Consider the following 16,748-nt stretch of genomic DNA (forward strand, 5'->3'; position numbering starts at 1 on the left):
TCAACAAGTGAGTTCCGTCAAGTGGTATCCCCTTTTCAGAACTGTTCACTTACACCGATGGTTCTCACACGGGAATGTACATCAGCATCCTCCAAAGGGCTTGTGAAAGCGCATAATTCCGGCTCAGTAGGTTTGGGGTGGGGCTGGAGAATTTATTTTTTAAACAGGTTTTCAGGTGATTTTAATTCTGTTGGCCTGCTCAATACATTTTGAAACACAGTTAAACCTGCATTTGGGAGGCAGACTATTTCCATTTTCATGGATTTATTATCATTTAGAAACCCACATTGTCTTCCTACTAACACAGCTGGGGCAGGGTGGTCAGGCTAGGAAGGATGGGAGCAGAAATATTTGTTATTTGGTCTGAAAGGCTGAGGGGTAAAGTTTTGTGGTCAATTCTAAGAGGTGCCTGGGCTTGCTGGAAGCAGCTTTTCCCATTCCTTTTGGGCTGGCAACTGGGGACTATTCTCTTAGCCCAGAGCTTTCTCAATGGGAATGTTTCCTTGGTGCGGATGGGAAAAACTTCACTCAGGCTGCACTGAGCGGGGTCCCTTCTGTGTAATGTATGATGTAGGTTTGGGACTGGCTTTTTGGTTTGATGGCCAGATTTACTAACATTTTGCCCAAATCTAATTCAAAGAAAACAAGGTACGAGAATAAAAATGTGGAGTGAGGCATCTCAACGTTACTGTCTTCTCACTTCAGACCAGTTAATGAGATGTGGTAAAAGTGGCTGAGAGAACTAACATGTGGCCCACTGATTGTTTCCCGCTGATCTCTTGCGTAGCCCACCCTTACTTCCTGCTGTGCCTGCCACTTGTGTAGGAAATCATAACTTACAATAACCCCTTTCTCTTTCGGGGAACACAAAAAATAATTGAGATCTAACTTATTGTTAGATATCTCTGTCAACAGATGAGTCCTTTCTATGCCTCTTTTATCTCCACACCTCTTTCTCTATTCCAAATTCAGGAAGCCCTTAGTTTGATAGACACCTTGAGTCTGACTGCCTTTCACCTCCCTGGGGGCAGAATTGAATTGAGCGAGTGTGAGGATGCCAGATGGGGTGGCAGGGTAGGGGGCTGCCTTCTGATGGGAGCAGAGATTGAGGGACAGGGCTCTCACTAATGGTGTACAATATGATTGTACTCATGCTCCGATAGAACCATCAGTAAAACTTCCTTGTTCACTAATGCCTTGTGCAATCCTTTTATGGGGGTTGGGGGTATGAGCACTAAGAAGAACTCTTAAGTTGGCATCAGATGACCCCATGGGATGACAGCCACATCTCACCCACAAGGTCCACACTCAGCTTTAGGAGTCCTCTTGGGCACAGACCAATGCTCTAGGTTGACAATGCTGACATTATGGGGACTCAGTATTTAAGGTTTATCATTCTTGTGAAATATTTCCCTTGTGTCTTTTCTATTTGTCCATATTTAAATTCATTCAGCAGACATTTGTTGAATCCTTGCTGTGCATTACATGCTGAAGGAACAAGAAAGATAAAGGTAGCTAATGTTTATATTCTTCTTTAGAGCTTAAAAATGCTGTTGCACATATCAATCTCTTGCATCCAATACGGCCTCTGCTCTCAAATTATGATGACATCATAAATATGCCTTGTTTAACTGAAGTCAAGTGTTTGAGAAAAATGAAACAGTATTGAGAGGTACAGGTTTTAACCTTACAATAAGAGCAGGATTTTAAAGGAAGAGAAGACAATTCTTAAAAATGGCAAGATGGATTAGACTTAATGCCTCACATTAATGAAGGGATTTCAAGTGAGTGGGTGTGTATTTTTTAATAGACCACAAAAAAAATTCTTTGTAGAAAACTGAAGAATTAAAATGGTCGACAGCTTTCCTTGCCTATTTTTGTCCTTTTCTAAATGTACTCCTTATGGAGAGAAGAGTCGTGATAACAGCCCACAGAACTGACGAGTGCTTGGGGTCAAATGGGTTTGCTTTGGGGCTTCCAGGAAAGCTTCTGTTTGGATTTGTTGCCATGGCCTGCAGCAAAGGAAGCCTGCAATTTTAGCTCTGGAAATAGTATTCAGCTTAAGGTAAGTTTTAAAAAAAATAAGCCCCTGTCTCTTCTGAAGACACATTGTCTTAGACAAATCATTCTTGACTTTCTTGTTGAGATGGGCCTTAGGTTGCCTGGAACTACATAAAGATCCTTGGCGTTCATTCTTCCATTGAACCTCTCAGAAAAAAAAGAATGTCCATTCTGTGCTACTTAGGGCACAAAAAAGATAATTTTGGTAATATAAATGAGATAGAATACACCATGGCACTACATTATAATGATACTTCCCTGGAATGATGATGGTGGTGTTTCTGATTTTGCAATCTGCATGAGATTCTGATCTCACATTCCAAGGAGAGCTTTGGAATGGCTTGGGGGCCTTGTATTCCCTGAGAAATCTTCATTACAATCAGCTCTGGCAATTTATAGAAGACTCTTCAAATTCTGAGAACTTTAGTCTGCTGAATATTAAAAAGAAGGAACAAAATCGATCCCTTTGTGGAGGGGCTACCTGTCATATTTACAATGAAAAGGAAATGCCATTTGCACATTTTAGGTTGAACTTTAGAATTCTTCCAGCTCCACTATAGGAGGCAAAAGAAATAATTGGTTTGTAGCCAGTAATAAAGGCAATCAGCCATAAGGTTTGCTTTGCTAAGTTGTCCCTCCTGTCACATATATGTGCAGTTACACACCAGGAAAGGGACAGTGCCAGGTTCCTCATTAGCCACTGTGTTTGTTTATGCTGGGGAAGAAGCTGACCACTTACCGAGAGCCAGCTGTGCATGAGCCGGCCTCATCGTGGTGCCCATGAAGGCTGCAGCCCCTGCCTGCACGGAATCTATGGAACGATAATGTTTATCTCACCTAAATTGGTTAATTACACAGTTTCATTCTGTGTGATAAATTCAATGATAGGGGAGGGGAAGAAGCACATGTGAGGAACACCTGCTCCTCCTAGGAGTCAGACGAATGAGGTTGCTCTGTGAGTGTGCCAGCACCAGGTTGGAGGGTGCCCTAGACATTGATCTCCACCTCTGAAGCCACCAGGTGGGGTATGGAGTGGCTGGTGGGGTGGGGTCTGATCCTCTGGCTAGAGAAATCTCAGCTGGCCTCTCGGTTCCCCTCAATCTATTGATTACTTGGTGCCATTCAAATATGATCATTTCTCTGGATGTCATTACATGAACAATATTGGGAAGCACCATGCTGGAAGATAAGTTCTTAGAGAAGATGGCTAATCCAAGGCTTCCAGTTCAAGAAAGAGAATCCCAGGCAGAAACTAAGCATATGAAAAAGATCAGAGATAACCAGTACCATGACACTCAGGGTGACAGTGTTTGATTCAGCTGGAGAGAAGGCAGAAGGGAGAGGCAAAGGGCCAGGAGTGGAGGGCCTTATAAGGCCCTTTAATCTCCCCTTAAATCTGAGCAGAGCCATTGAAGGACTATAAGTGGGCTGATCATTCCATCTGTTCTGGTTAGAGGAGGTTGGAGCATTGGAACCTGGCAGCATGCAAACTGAGTGAGAAGCTTGGGATGGTTGGAGGGAAACCGGATCAAGGGCTCGACCAAGGCCATAATAATTGTTAAAGCAATCTTTTGCAAACTGTGCAGTGAATCACAAATGTGGATTTTAAAATATGCCTGAACAGATTGCCTGTATGAATTGAAGACAAGTTCTGTAACTACCAGTTAGGACAGCTGAATGGATTATTGATTCTTTAATTTCAGGCCACAAAGAAATCATTACATGGAGTTATGAGAGTTTAGGTTAAATTAAAAAAAATTAAATATTTTTAGCAGAGTACATTTTGCTTGCCTAGGGAGATTGCTTCTCCAGAGCCACTTAGAAATGTCTTATACAGTCACTATCAAGGTGGTTGGGACAGTCAAACAAGAAGGTCAGAGAAAAAAGGAGGTGACCTCCTGGGTATTTCTAGTCTTAGGGGATTTTATTCTTAGAGTGTGATGTTAATCTTACAACTGGGGATTTGTCATCAGCCACCAGGCTCCATGCTATTTCCCCTTCAGTCTCTGGTAACCAACGATTCTACTGTGACCGACTGACATTTATGCATTCCCATTGAGACCCTGATGTGTGGATGTGTGTAATGGTGTTACATTAGGACTGTTCTAGTACTTTTATGTCTTGGATGTTGGGGCATAGGTTCAGAATAGTTTATCCTATTCTAAGCCATGTTGTAGTGGAATTTGCTGAGCTGCGATGGGTGTCTTAAATATATGAGAGTGAATCTCTAGTTTGTTAGCATTTGGAGTTTCCTGAAGTATAATCAGTTATGTTGCCTACACAAGAGGGGATGTTTGGGCTTGATTTTGTTCGTAGAAACACGGCCTAACTGCAAAAGCACCTGCAGGGCATGACGGCGTGTTCTCCTCTGAGGGTCTTCAAGAATAGCATGGAGTCAGGCTGGGCGCCGCGGCTCATATCAGTAATCCCAGCACTCTGGGAGGCCGAGGCGGGTGGATCACATGAGGTCACGAGTTTGAGACTAGCCTGGCCAACACGGTGAAACCCCATCTCTACTAAAAATACAAAAATTATCCAGATGTGGTGTTAGGCACCTGTAATCCCAGCTACCCGGGGGGCTGAGGCAGGAGAATCGCTTGAACCCAGGAGGCAGAGGTTGCAGTGAGCCGAGATCGCACCGCTGTGCTCCAGCCTGGCAGCCTGGGCGACAGAGTGAGACTCCGTCTCAAAAACAAAACAAACCCAAAAAAGAATAACAGAGTCAATTCCTTTGCTCACAGTGGCTAGAACAGTTCCTACCTGAAGAAAACAGAAGTGCATCTCACGATGTCTTGAGTATTTTGCAGTCCCATTATCCATTTCAAAAATGAGCCTTTTATTCAGCCTAACACTGCATCTAATAAAATAAGATTTTTGAGAGTGAGCTTTTGAAATTATAACGTTGGGATGTTGCTGGATGCTCTTTGAGTGATGGCATTTTAATTTTGAAAACCAACAGTGAAACACTCACCAACATGTTCCTTCTAGGTGAAGCTGCAACTGCAAGACAGTTGTTACTCTTTCGATAACTCAAAGGCAGTTTTAATTATTAACTAATTAGGGTGGAAATAGAGGCTTGTCATTTCCATTATTCTCATGGCACACATTGTTAATAATTTTCTGGCTTTTATTAGGAGATACACCTAATGCTAAATGACGAGTTAATGGGTGCAGGAAATCAACATGGCACATGGATACGTATGTAACAAACCTGCACATTGTGCACATGTACCCTAAAACCCTAAAGTATAATAAAAAAAAAATAATAATTTTCTGGCTTTTGGCATAGTGATACAGGGCACTTCAGTTACGGTTTAAAAAAGGGGAGGAGGGCACATCTTGGAGGTAGATTAAATAAAGATTTAGCTTCTTTGCCTCAGGATTGATATGTGCCATTTTAAAGCAAGGCTCATGAGATCTCCGGATCAAGAGGTCAGTACTAAATACAGGAATGAAAATGCTGCAGGCTCTGGGGAAGGAAGGTGGTTAATTCTGCCCTGGGGAGAAAGGGTTCATAACAGAGCATTTTCACATGGGCTTTGAAGAAGTCAGAATGGGGTAAGGGTTGGGGTCTGGGAGAGAGAATATATGACAAAGAGAACCAGAGGGAAAAGGACGTGGATGTGAGGCTGTTGAACATTCATTCAATCGACAAATATTTATTGCTGTCTACTATATGCCACATACATTCTAAGCCGTGGGCACAGCAGAAAATTAAATGGGCATGCTTCTACTTTCCTGGAGGTCCTAGTCAAGTGACAGTGCTCCAAGGATTGTAAGCAGCATGGTAAAGTTGGCGTCGGTCAGGGAGCAGGTGTCACAGCATCCAGTGGTGAAAGACCATGCCATGCAGGGTCAAGGAACTCAGGCTCCGCTCTCTGCTCTCAAGACAGCCCCTTTGCTAAGTGGCTCTATGGCTCCGGATTTTGTAGTAAGAGGACATCAGCCACCCCTCCAAATGTCCCCAGTTATTTCTGGGAGCAAGTGCCTTGACGTGCCTCTCCTGTATCTGCACAGGTTTCCAACAGCAGTCCTCTTGCAGTCTTTGCCCCGTCTTTCCTTTCCTGCCCTGGCTCAGGCTCCCAGCTTCCCGTGGCATGTCCCAGGTTTCAAGTCCTGAGAAAAACCTCATCACACTGGCACCACCTCACAGGAACAGGAGAGATCCTTGGGTAAGTGAGGAGATTTTATGTCCTAATTGGAGTAGTGATTACATGAATGAATATGTTTGTTGGAAGGTACTATATTGTATCCTTAAAATGGGAACATTTTATAAATTATTTTGTATCACAATAAAGTTAATTTTAAAAGAAAATAAAAATTGTGGTATCCATCTTTTTAGTAACTTCAAATCTTTTTACTTATTAAGGAGAGCTATCATTTATTTATGGTTTACTATGTATTGACTGCTATGTGTTTTACATTAATTATTCCATATACCTAGGATGAAAATACTACTATCACACCCAATTTGTGGCTGGGGAAACTGAGGCTCCCAGAGGCAAAGTAATGAAGGATCGAAACTGGTATCCCTGTAGTAAGGGTTGGAGACAGGATTGGAGCACAGCCTTTCTCAATCCAAGTCCTTGCCCTTATCCATTCTGTGAAGCAGCCTCTTTTGTCACAAAGGTTATAATTTTACTTCCTTAGTAAAATAAAAAAGTCAACTGTTTAGCATCTGAGCTTTGGGGTGCTGGTGTGGGGGCTCAGAGCTTTACACAGGGTGCCACAGGAGTGGCCAGCACATCTCCAGTCCTGTTTCTCGATGGCCAGCCCTTCCTCTCAAGTAACAATGCTGGAGTCAGCAGGCGGGAGGCTGTGAACACAGCACTTAATGACTCAGTCCTGTTGCTCCCTGAGCCAGCTGCAGGAGCCCGGCTCACACAGCCTGAGAGATCTCTCAGGCATGGAGCTCAGGTAGCCTTCTCCACCTACCTCTTTTTTTTTTTTTTTTTTTTGAGATGGAGTCTCGCTCTGTCACCCAGGCTGGAGTACAGTGGCACAATCTCGGCTCACTGCAACCTCCACCTCCCAGGTTCATGCCATGCTCCTGCCTCGGCCTCCCGAGTAGCTGGGACTACAGGTGCCCGCCACCACGCCCAACTAAGTTTTTGTATTTTTAGTAGAGACAGGGTTTCACCGTGTTAGCCAGGATGGTCTCAATCTCCTGACCTCATGATCCGCCCACCTCGGCCTCCCAAAGTGCTGAGATTACAGGCCTGAGCCACCGTGCCCCGCCCTTCTCTTTCCACTTAGTGGCATAATTCTTCATCTGTAGCCAATGCTATCCTAGATCATCACTCAAGGTGAAGCCAGGGTTGGACTGCTGTGGTTATAGAAGCCTCAGGTTAGTCTTTGTAGGCTCTGCTCACTTTATAGATCACCCAGGCAGGGCATAAGACAGTGGGCCATTCTCACCCCTGAGGACGGAACTAGACCTGGGGAAATCCATGCCTCCCCTGCCCCAACTCCTGTCTAGGAGTCCATCTGTCCCCGAGTCCATCTGTCCCCAAGACGGACTAGAGGAGAACAGTGATGTCCCGCAGCCTAAAGACTGAAGCCTCCCACTTGCCCCACGCCCCATGAGGAATCAAGGGTCACTTCGAAGAGAAACTGAGTTGAAACTAGTTCCAGTTATTGAACACCTGAGCTAATGGACTGAGGTCATCCATCTCTATGTACACAGTAGTCTGGAGTGTGAGTTTTGGGGATTTGGGTGGACCATGGAGGGCCAGGCCTTCTACGGGGCATTGTCCTTCTAGGTTCTGGGAGAGAAAGAGGGAGAGGAGGGTGTTGGCCCCATGGGCAGGTCACACCATGGACTCTTACGTGGCTATTTGCAATAGCTCTGAGCCCCACTCAGGGCAGAGAGGGGATATCTAGAGGTGGCTCTGAGAGAAGATAAAAACTTCTTTAGCAAAGATCACTTCTTGAGAGAGGGAAAAGGAGGGGCCCAGTGACCTCCAGGTTATACAGGGATATTCTCCTGAACCCATCAGCTTTCCTAGCACCTAACCAAATGGAGACACACAGACATACCCCATGAATGGGGATCTAGGAGGATTTCAGATAATATTCAAATGTCTTTTCAATGGTCTTTCTGCATCCAACCTAATTTCAATTCAAAACACACACTGCTTCATGTACAGTGAGATAGGACTGCTTCTCTCAGGGTGTCACCTCACTCAAACTGTTACTGTCTCTCAAGGCAACATTCACACAGGAAAACCCACAGTACTGACCTCCACACCCTGTCTCCCAATCTTACAATTTGTATCACAAACAGTGATGGAAGAAGAAAGAGAATAAAGAATAAATTAAGGGGATAGATGAATATAAAAATGAAGATTAGAAAGATGGAGTAAAGAACAGAGGTCTTTCTGGGGATAGAGGGACCCCAAAGAAGAGGAGCTGCTGGTTTCAGAAGAACAAAATTGTGGTCACCTCACCTCAAAAAGGGTCATATATTTCCTTTATGGGTCCCTTCCTGCCACCCCTTCTGTCTGAAACTCATTTTCATGTTATCCTTTTCTCCTTCCTTCTATAAACTAAAAATAAAGACCCAAGCAACAATGCTCCACCCCCCACCACACCCACTGACTGGGCCCACTTATGGCCAAGAGGACCCCAGAGAATCCTTAAAAGTGAGTTCCTTGCTTTTACACTGTTGGTGGGAGTGTAAATTAGTTCAACCATTGTGGAAGACAGTGTGGTGATTCCTCAAGGATCTAGGACCAGAAATACCATTTGACCCAGCCATCCCATTACTGGGTATATACCCAAAGGATTACAAATCATTCTACTATAAAGACACATGCACATGTATGTTTATTGCAGCACTATTTGCAATAGCAAAGACTTGGAACCAACCCAAATGCCCATCAGTGATAGACTGGATAAAGAAAATGTGGCACATATACACCACAGAATACTATGCAGCCATAAAAAAGAATGAGTTCATGTCCTTTGCAGGGCATGGATGAAGCTGGAAACCATCATTCTCAGCAGACACAGGAACAGAAAACCAAACACTATGTTCTCACTCATCAGTGGGAGTTGAACAATGAGAACATACGGACACACGGAGGGAACTTCACACATCAGGGCCTGTCAGGGGGGTGGGGGGCAAGGGAAGGTAGAGCATTAGGATGAATACCCAATGCATGCAGGCTTAAAACCTAGATAATGGGTTCATAGGTGCAGCAAACTACCATGGCACATGTATACCTATGTAACAAACCTGCACATTCTGCATATGTATCCCAGAACTTAAAAAAAAAACACAAAACAAAAAACCTGAGTTCCTGGCCATGATGGGATGGGAGATCAGAGGCCTCGTTACATCCCCTCCCTTTGGTGGTTCAGACACAACAACTGGCTGGCATTACTGTTAAAATAGAGATCGTAAGACAGGCAGAACAGACGCTTTGTGGCAACAGGGTATCAAATTATAAACAGGGCCCAAGGCCATTCCAGGCAAGGGTTAAGTCACACACCCGTAAACTTAAAGAATCAACTACATTTTAACTGCCAGGAGGTTACTCTTTTTCTCTAGCAGCTAAACAAGCACTGGCCCTGAGATAAGCAATATGGAAGCAATTGCAGCTCAGCCACCTCCAAACACTGACTAAGCCCTGCTGTTCCGCCAGCCATAACTACAGCTTTGATTGGACAAGAGACTGATTTCAGTAACTTTCTCTGGTAAGACGACCACCAACTGTGGACTGGATCTGGGCAGTCTCCACAGGGTGCACACTTGCCTGCTGTACTGTCCTGAAAAGACCTTTTGACGTATAGGGCCTAACTGTAATACATTTAAATGTTAAGTCTCCACCCCAAAATGAATATGGGTCATATGTTACAAGCATGTTTATTCAATATACATGTGTCAGGACCACCCTCATGAATATTTGTAGTTCTTCCTGTAACCTGTTACATATGTATGTTTAGCCAGCCTGTTCAGCATAAGGCCCCCACCCCAACCCTTTCTCCTTCAAAGTGCCCATTTCTGGGCTTCAACAAAGGCCTGTGTTGCCCAGCCCTCAGGGTGGCCACCTTACAGGCGGCAACTCTTTACAAGAAATAGTCTCCTCTCCTTTTCCAAACTTTGTGAGTTTTTTTTTTTTTTTCTTTGTTTTTGAGATTTAGTCTCACTCTGTCGCCCAGGCTGGAGTGCGGTGGCGCAATCTCCGCTCACTGCAAGCTCCGCCTCCCACGTTCACGCCATTCTCCAGCCTCAGCCTCCTGGGTAGCTGGGACTACAGGCGCCCGCCACCTCGCCCGGCTAACTTTTCGTATTTTTAGTAGAGACGGGGTTTCACCGTGTTAGCCAGGATGGTCCCACTCTCCTGACCTCATGATCTGCCCTCCTCGGCCTCCCGAAGTGCTGAGATGACAGGCACGAGCCACCGCACCCGGCCGTGAGTTTTTTAATTGTTAACATTTCCTTCTTTCCCTTGCCTCTCCTCTTTTTCTTTTTCCCTCCCTCACTTCCTTCATTCCTTCCTTTTTTTTTCCTTTTTTCTTTCTTTTTTGAGAAGTGCCCAACTCTCCTGTAATGGTAGAGAAAAAGACAGGATAACTTAGGCGTTTCAATTGTTTAATTTCCGGACTAGTTCAGATATGTCAAGGTTTTTAATATCAACAGTCCTGAGGACATTTTGCTTTTTTCACCAGAAGCTGTTTTTTAATTAAGTTAAAGTTGTCTACTGTCTCACTGTTGATTTTCATTTTTTTTTTAAATCATGTAAGACCTTCCTGGAAGTAACTTCAGAATATCCTCTTTTCACATTTAAGGCTGCAGTAATTAGACCCAGATTTGCTGAGCCTGTGGGAATCCTACAACCAAAGTGATCTTAGTGGCATTTTAATGTTTGAACTCTTCTGTTCTTATGTGCGAGGTTACCAAGTAGATAAAAGAAATGGCTTTGACATCCTGGTGCTTATTGGAGTTTAGAAAATGCCCCTTAAGGGTGAAAGGTTTGTGAGTTTTTCTTTATTAAATGAGGAACAGTGAAACCACCAAACCTGTATCAGTACTCACATTGTATTTTGGGTTTTTGGTCTCTTTATACTTCAGATACTTTGAGATATTCTTGGGTAAATACTTATGTAAAAGGATTTTATGAATGACAGCACCTTGATTTTATGAATGACAACACCTTGTAAATCAGGAAACAGTAAAAAAAAAAAAGTGTTCAATGGTTTGTAATAGGAGAGATTTTGTATCTTCAAAGGAAAGGTATGTAATTTGCAAATTAAAGACATGGTGGTATTTGGGGTTTGAGAAGACTTTGCATGAGATTTATTACTTTATAGAGCCTTATAAAAACACCCAGTTCACAGATGCCAATTTTATTGGTATTACCTCCATATATGATTTCTGATAGATGATCAGATGAAGAAAAAGCTAAAACAAATTAACCAAAGCATGAAGTCATTATTGTCTCAGACTGTTACCTCACATTTTCTCCAGTTTTAGGGGTCCAAGAACTGTCACCTGGACTATCACTGGAGGATATGTCCTATTCCCCAAATCCTACAAACTTCACTTTCAATTCAATAATAAAATTCTTTGCTGGTTGTTTCCTTTGACCCATCCAATTCTTTTCTAAGTGCGAGATAATTTCTAAGCAGAGACCCACTTTGTTATTCTCGCAGAACCAGTCCATTAGCTCAGTAATATTGCCCTCCTGATAATTACACAGGACCTGTTTATGTCACTGCATTCATGGAGCGCTCATTGTGTGCAAAGCATTATGCCAGGACTGTAGGACTTCAAGATACCCAGGACAGTCCTTGAGTTGCTGTTCTCTTTTGGAAAGTCTGCAAAGTGAACCAATAAGTGATTACAATACAATGGTGTGATAGCAATGTAACAGATTCCTGGGGAAGCTACAAGGGCAGACTCACAGTTGAGTTGGGACCTTAAAATGCAGGTCTTGAGTGGTGTATTAGTCTGTTCTCATGCTGCTAATAAAACCTACCTAAGACTGGGTAATTTATAAAGGAAAGAGGCTGAATTGACTCACTGTTCCACGTGGCTGGGGAAGGCCTCACAATCACAGCGGAAGGCGAATAAGGAGCAGAGTCACATCTCACAGGGCAGCAGGCAAGAGAGTGTGGGCGAGGAACTCCTATTTATAAAACCATCAGATCTCATGAGGCTTATTCACTACCACGAGAACAGTATGGGGAAAACTGCCCCCATGATTCAATTATCTCCACCTGGTCCTGCCCTTGACACGTGGGGATTATTATAATTAAGGTGAGATTTGGGTGAGGACACAGCCAAACCATATCAACTGGAAATACGACTGCGGGTATCAGTCCACAGCTGAAGGTTGAGATCACCGATTTACATGAGGGTAGGGCATAGAGCAGGAGGAAGAGAGGTCTGGGGAAGCTCAACATTTAGCGAGTGAATGAAGGAAGAAGAATATCGGGAAGCTCCAGGAAAGAAGTTGTCAGGGAGATGGAGGAAGGACCAGTGTTGTTCCAGAATCTTCACTTCCCATCCCAGATCTATCCACAAGGAGCTGATGTGCCTCTCCTTACTGTTGCTAGTTCCACCTCCTTTCCTCTTGTGAATTCTTCAAGAAGAACGGAACAGTTTGCTTCCACTGTGCAAGTCCCCAGATTGGTTAACATTCTCTGTAATGAAGGATTCTGTCTTGAGTGGCCTCATGAATATGAAGCACTGTATGTCTTTGTGTCTTTTGGGTCCATGCCCTTAAGAAAGGCTATTTTTTCTTAGATGTGGGATATCATTACAATTACCTTCTATGGAAACTAGGGTTGCTCATTTGTGATTACCGATAAATATCTTTAAAGAATGGTGCACAGTTTGGAGAAAATTTGAACAAGTAAACATACCTGTGAACAGTTAGATATCTTTCCTATTTAACTCACAACTTTCTCCATCACTGCTCAATGTGATACTCATTTTCACACAAGTTTATGAAGAATTAATTCATTCTGATATGGTGTCACTCCTAAGTATTTTTTTTTTTATCAAATAATCCTAAACCAATTTTTCTAGGTGTTAATGACCCTGTAACTTTTCTTTTGCTTTCATTTGCCCCAATTATCGTAGTATCAGGGAAGGTCTGACTACATCATATTGTAAACTCTTTTTGAGAATTGGTTCCCTTCTTTTGCTTCTTTGTACTAAATCCTCTCTATGGAAAATGATCCATACATATATATTGATAAAACAATTGCTTACAACTTGTCAGTGAAATGAACAGTTAGCATTCCCAAGATCCCAATTTTTTCTCGGCCTGCTGCTCCGTTTTTAGACCCAACAGAAATGGAATAACAAAATCATATCCTAAGATATGCTGATTAGTGTGAACATCCCGAAAGGGTCTTTTTCCAATAAGAAAAGAACCTCATACAAATTTTACCAATTGCTATAAGGTTTCCCCCCCCATTGGATGTGTTAAAAAAAAAACTGCACAATGTTGGCCTTCATCATTGAAATTCACTGTTTTTGGGTATGAAGAGAACTGACTGAGTCAAAAGTCTGTCTCATTTTAAAGACAGTCCATCCTTTTCAGAAAACTTACCCTTTAAACTTACTTAACTTAGAGTGGTTTAAATAAAATTTGAAATAGAGATATAAACATATTTCCCACGATTAACTAGTGTGTGTTAATATCCTCTAAGTAAATTCTTCATTAACCTAGGCATGCATGGGAACCGGAGTCCAGGGAGTCCAGAGAGGGTGATGTCTGTGTGTTTCCTATTGCTGCTGTCACAAACTACCAAACGCATTGAGTCTGCAGACAGCACACATTGATTATCCTACAATTCTGGACATCAGAAGCCGCAATGAAGTCCTAAAGGGGAAGAAATGTGTTGGCAGGGCTGCACTCCTCCTGCAGGCCCTAGGGGAGAATTCATTTCCTTTCCTTTTCCAGTCCTAGAGGCCGGCTCCATTCCTTCGTTCATAACCCCATCCAGTCAACAATGCCAGCACGCCCAGCTCTGCAGACATCACCGCATCTCCGTCTCTGACTCTGGCCCTCCCTACTACCTCTCAGAAGGATACTTGTGGTCACATTTGGCCCATTGGCTAATCCAGGATTACATCCCCATCTCAAGATACTTAATTTAATGACATCTGCAAAGCCCCTTTGCCATATAAGGTCAGGTAGTCAAAGGTTGTGGGGACTAGGGTGTGGCATCTTTGAGGAGCTGTTATTCAGCCTTTAGCACAAAGGTGTCCGGCTGGCAGAAGGTCCTCTGCAGCCCAGAGGGTCTGGCTGACTCTATTCTCCCTTTCCCCACTTTTCTTTCCAATGTGCCACATTTCTTCATTTCTCTCCTCTCCTACCTTTTTATTTTGCATGTGCCCTGTTCTTAGTCACTGCAAAAGGACCAAGGCAGGAGTAATGAATATATACCTTTAATACATCAAGGGGATATACAGCCTGTACATGATAACATAAGCTCTCAATTCTGGATGAGTTATGAAATGAGATAGGGGAAGATACAAGGGATTGTGGCAGCCTGAAATATGCCCCATTGTGCACTCAGCAGCAGGCATGATAAGTAGCTCAATGCCACATCTTCATCACAGTCCCAGAGTAAATGCATTTTATTGATTTTTATGTTTAAAAGTCTCATCTGCTCAAGTAGTGTGTTTAATGCTACAAGTACAACAAAAATAAGTTAAAACTCGGACAGGCAAAACAAGTCCTACAATATATTGAAAAAGCTGCAGCAATTTGTTTAACTATTTGCAAGCTTATTTATACAGTAGTTGACTTTTCAGTTATCCTTTTGGTTTCTCCTAGCTTTTAGTAAACAATATAAGTGCTCTTGTCCAATTTAAGGATGATCACTTTGAAAATCATACAAGGGTTTGGTGCTGGGAGAATTTCTTCCCACAGTGATTACTTGAAGATGTGAGTTTCTATTGGAAGGTGAAAGACCACTGTTGATAAAAGTTTAAAAAAATCATTTACATTTAAATTGAGAGATGCTTGTCCCATTAGCAATAATTTTTATAGAGCAAGTAAATCTTCATTTATCTATCATCCCCAAAGATTGTTCTAAGCACAAATGTAAAGCATTTCCTGATTGGGCACAGTGGCTTACACCTGTAATCCTAGCACTTTGGAAGGTGGAGGCAGGCAGATCAGCTTGAGGACAAGAGTTTAAGACCAGCCTAGCCAACATGGTGGAACACCATCTCTACTAAAAATACAAAAAAATTAGCTGGGTGTGGTGGTGCACGCCTGTAATCCCAGCTACTTGGGAAACTGAGGCATGAGAATTGCTTGAGCCTGGAAAGCAGAGGTTGTAGCGAGACAAGATTGTGCCACTGCACTCCAGCCTGGGTGACAGAGTGCGACTCTGTCTCAAAGAAAAAAAGCATTTTCCCACCTCCCTTTTCCTGTTCTTCTGGCCTACTTGTGTACCCCTAATTCACACTTTGCTGGTACCTAGTGCTATTGTGCAGTTCCCAGCCTCTCCAGAGACTCCTGGTGCAGAGCCTCAGCTGGGCTAGCCCTCCTTACCCCCTGCTCCCTTCCAGAATCTTCCATGAAACTTCAGAGATCTTTTCTTCAGAGGACTGTCATCAGGTCCCTGCCAGTTATCCCACGTCAGACAACCTGATTCTTGTGAAGGCACTGGTATACTTCTGTCGTCCTCTCTGGAATGGCTGGAAATACAGGACTTTAACTAGAATTCCCAGTGTGAATTCTTTAGAACACAAGTTTCTTAGCAGGTGAATAGTTGCCACCTAAAAAATAGGTTCAGTTGCCAAATAAATCTTGGAAATTTGTAGCATGCATTGGCACATGTGAGAATAAAATATTCCAAATAACTTATTTAAGGTCACTTACCGCAATATTTCCCATCATACCATCTATAGGACCAAGGGACGTGAGACCTTGTCAAGAATAAAGGATCTTTAAAGATGAACTGTCATCCTCAGTAATGGACAGGAAAGCATTTTGGAAAGTATCAGCACAAAGCAAAGCAGAGAAGTTACTCAGCTGGTGTTTGGTATTGAAGGCCTTCAACAGCAAGGGTGAAAACACTCACCTCAAACGCAGGTGGAAGAAGGGAAACCATTGGTTCATTTATTATAAAACATAAGAGTAGATTTGTTTCACCTGGAGCTTGGCCTCCACTAACAAATGTCAGGAAAGTCAACTCAAACTTTAGCAGAAAAAGGAAAATTCTTGGGTTGTTTACTAAAAATCCCAAAATGAGGATTGGCCGAGGCATTCTAATATAGTCATTGGGGACTGGTGTTTTTCTATCTCCTGGCTCTGACTTCTGCCTCTTTGATTTCATTCTCAGGACCCCAGCTGGTGTCTTTGCCAGCTCTGAACTCACATCTTCCTCACTGCAAAGGAAAAGTCAGAAAAGTCTTCTTGCATTTCACTGATTCTGCTGATTGGATGACATGATCCTCTCTGAACCCATCATAGTGGCCAGGGAGATACCATACTCTGATTGGTCAAGTCTGAGTCCTGGGACCAGGGCAAGGGCCAACTCCACCCAATGCACATGGTCAGAAGATAGGCAAGATAGTGGTCTGCCAGAGAAAAAGTGTGGCATTATTACCAGAAGTAGAGTGAATGGGTTTTTGGTGGCCGGAATACAACTGCAGCTGAGAGGAAACCATTAGCCAGCATGTGTCTTGGTCTTTATGTATTTAAAGC

Source organism: Nomascus leucogenys, chromosome 6 (genome assembly GCF_006542625.1).
Source record: "Nomascus leucogenys isolate Asia chromosome 6, Asia_NLE_v1, whole genome shotgun sequence".
Lineage (NCBI taxonomy): Eukaryota > Metazoa > Chordata > Mammalia > Primates > Hylobatidae > Nomascus > Nomascus leucogenys.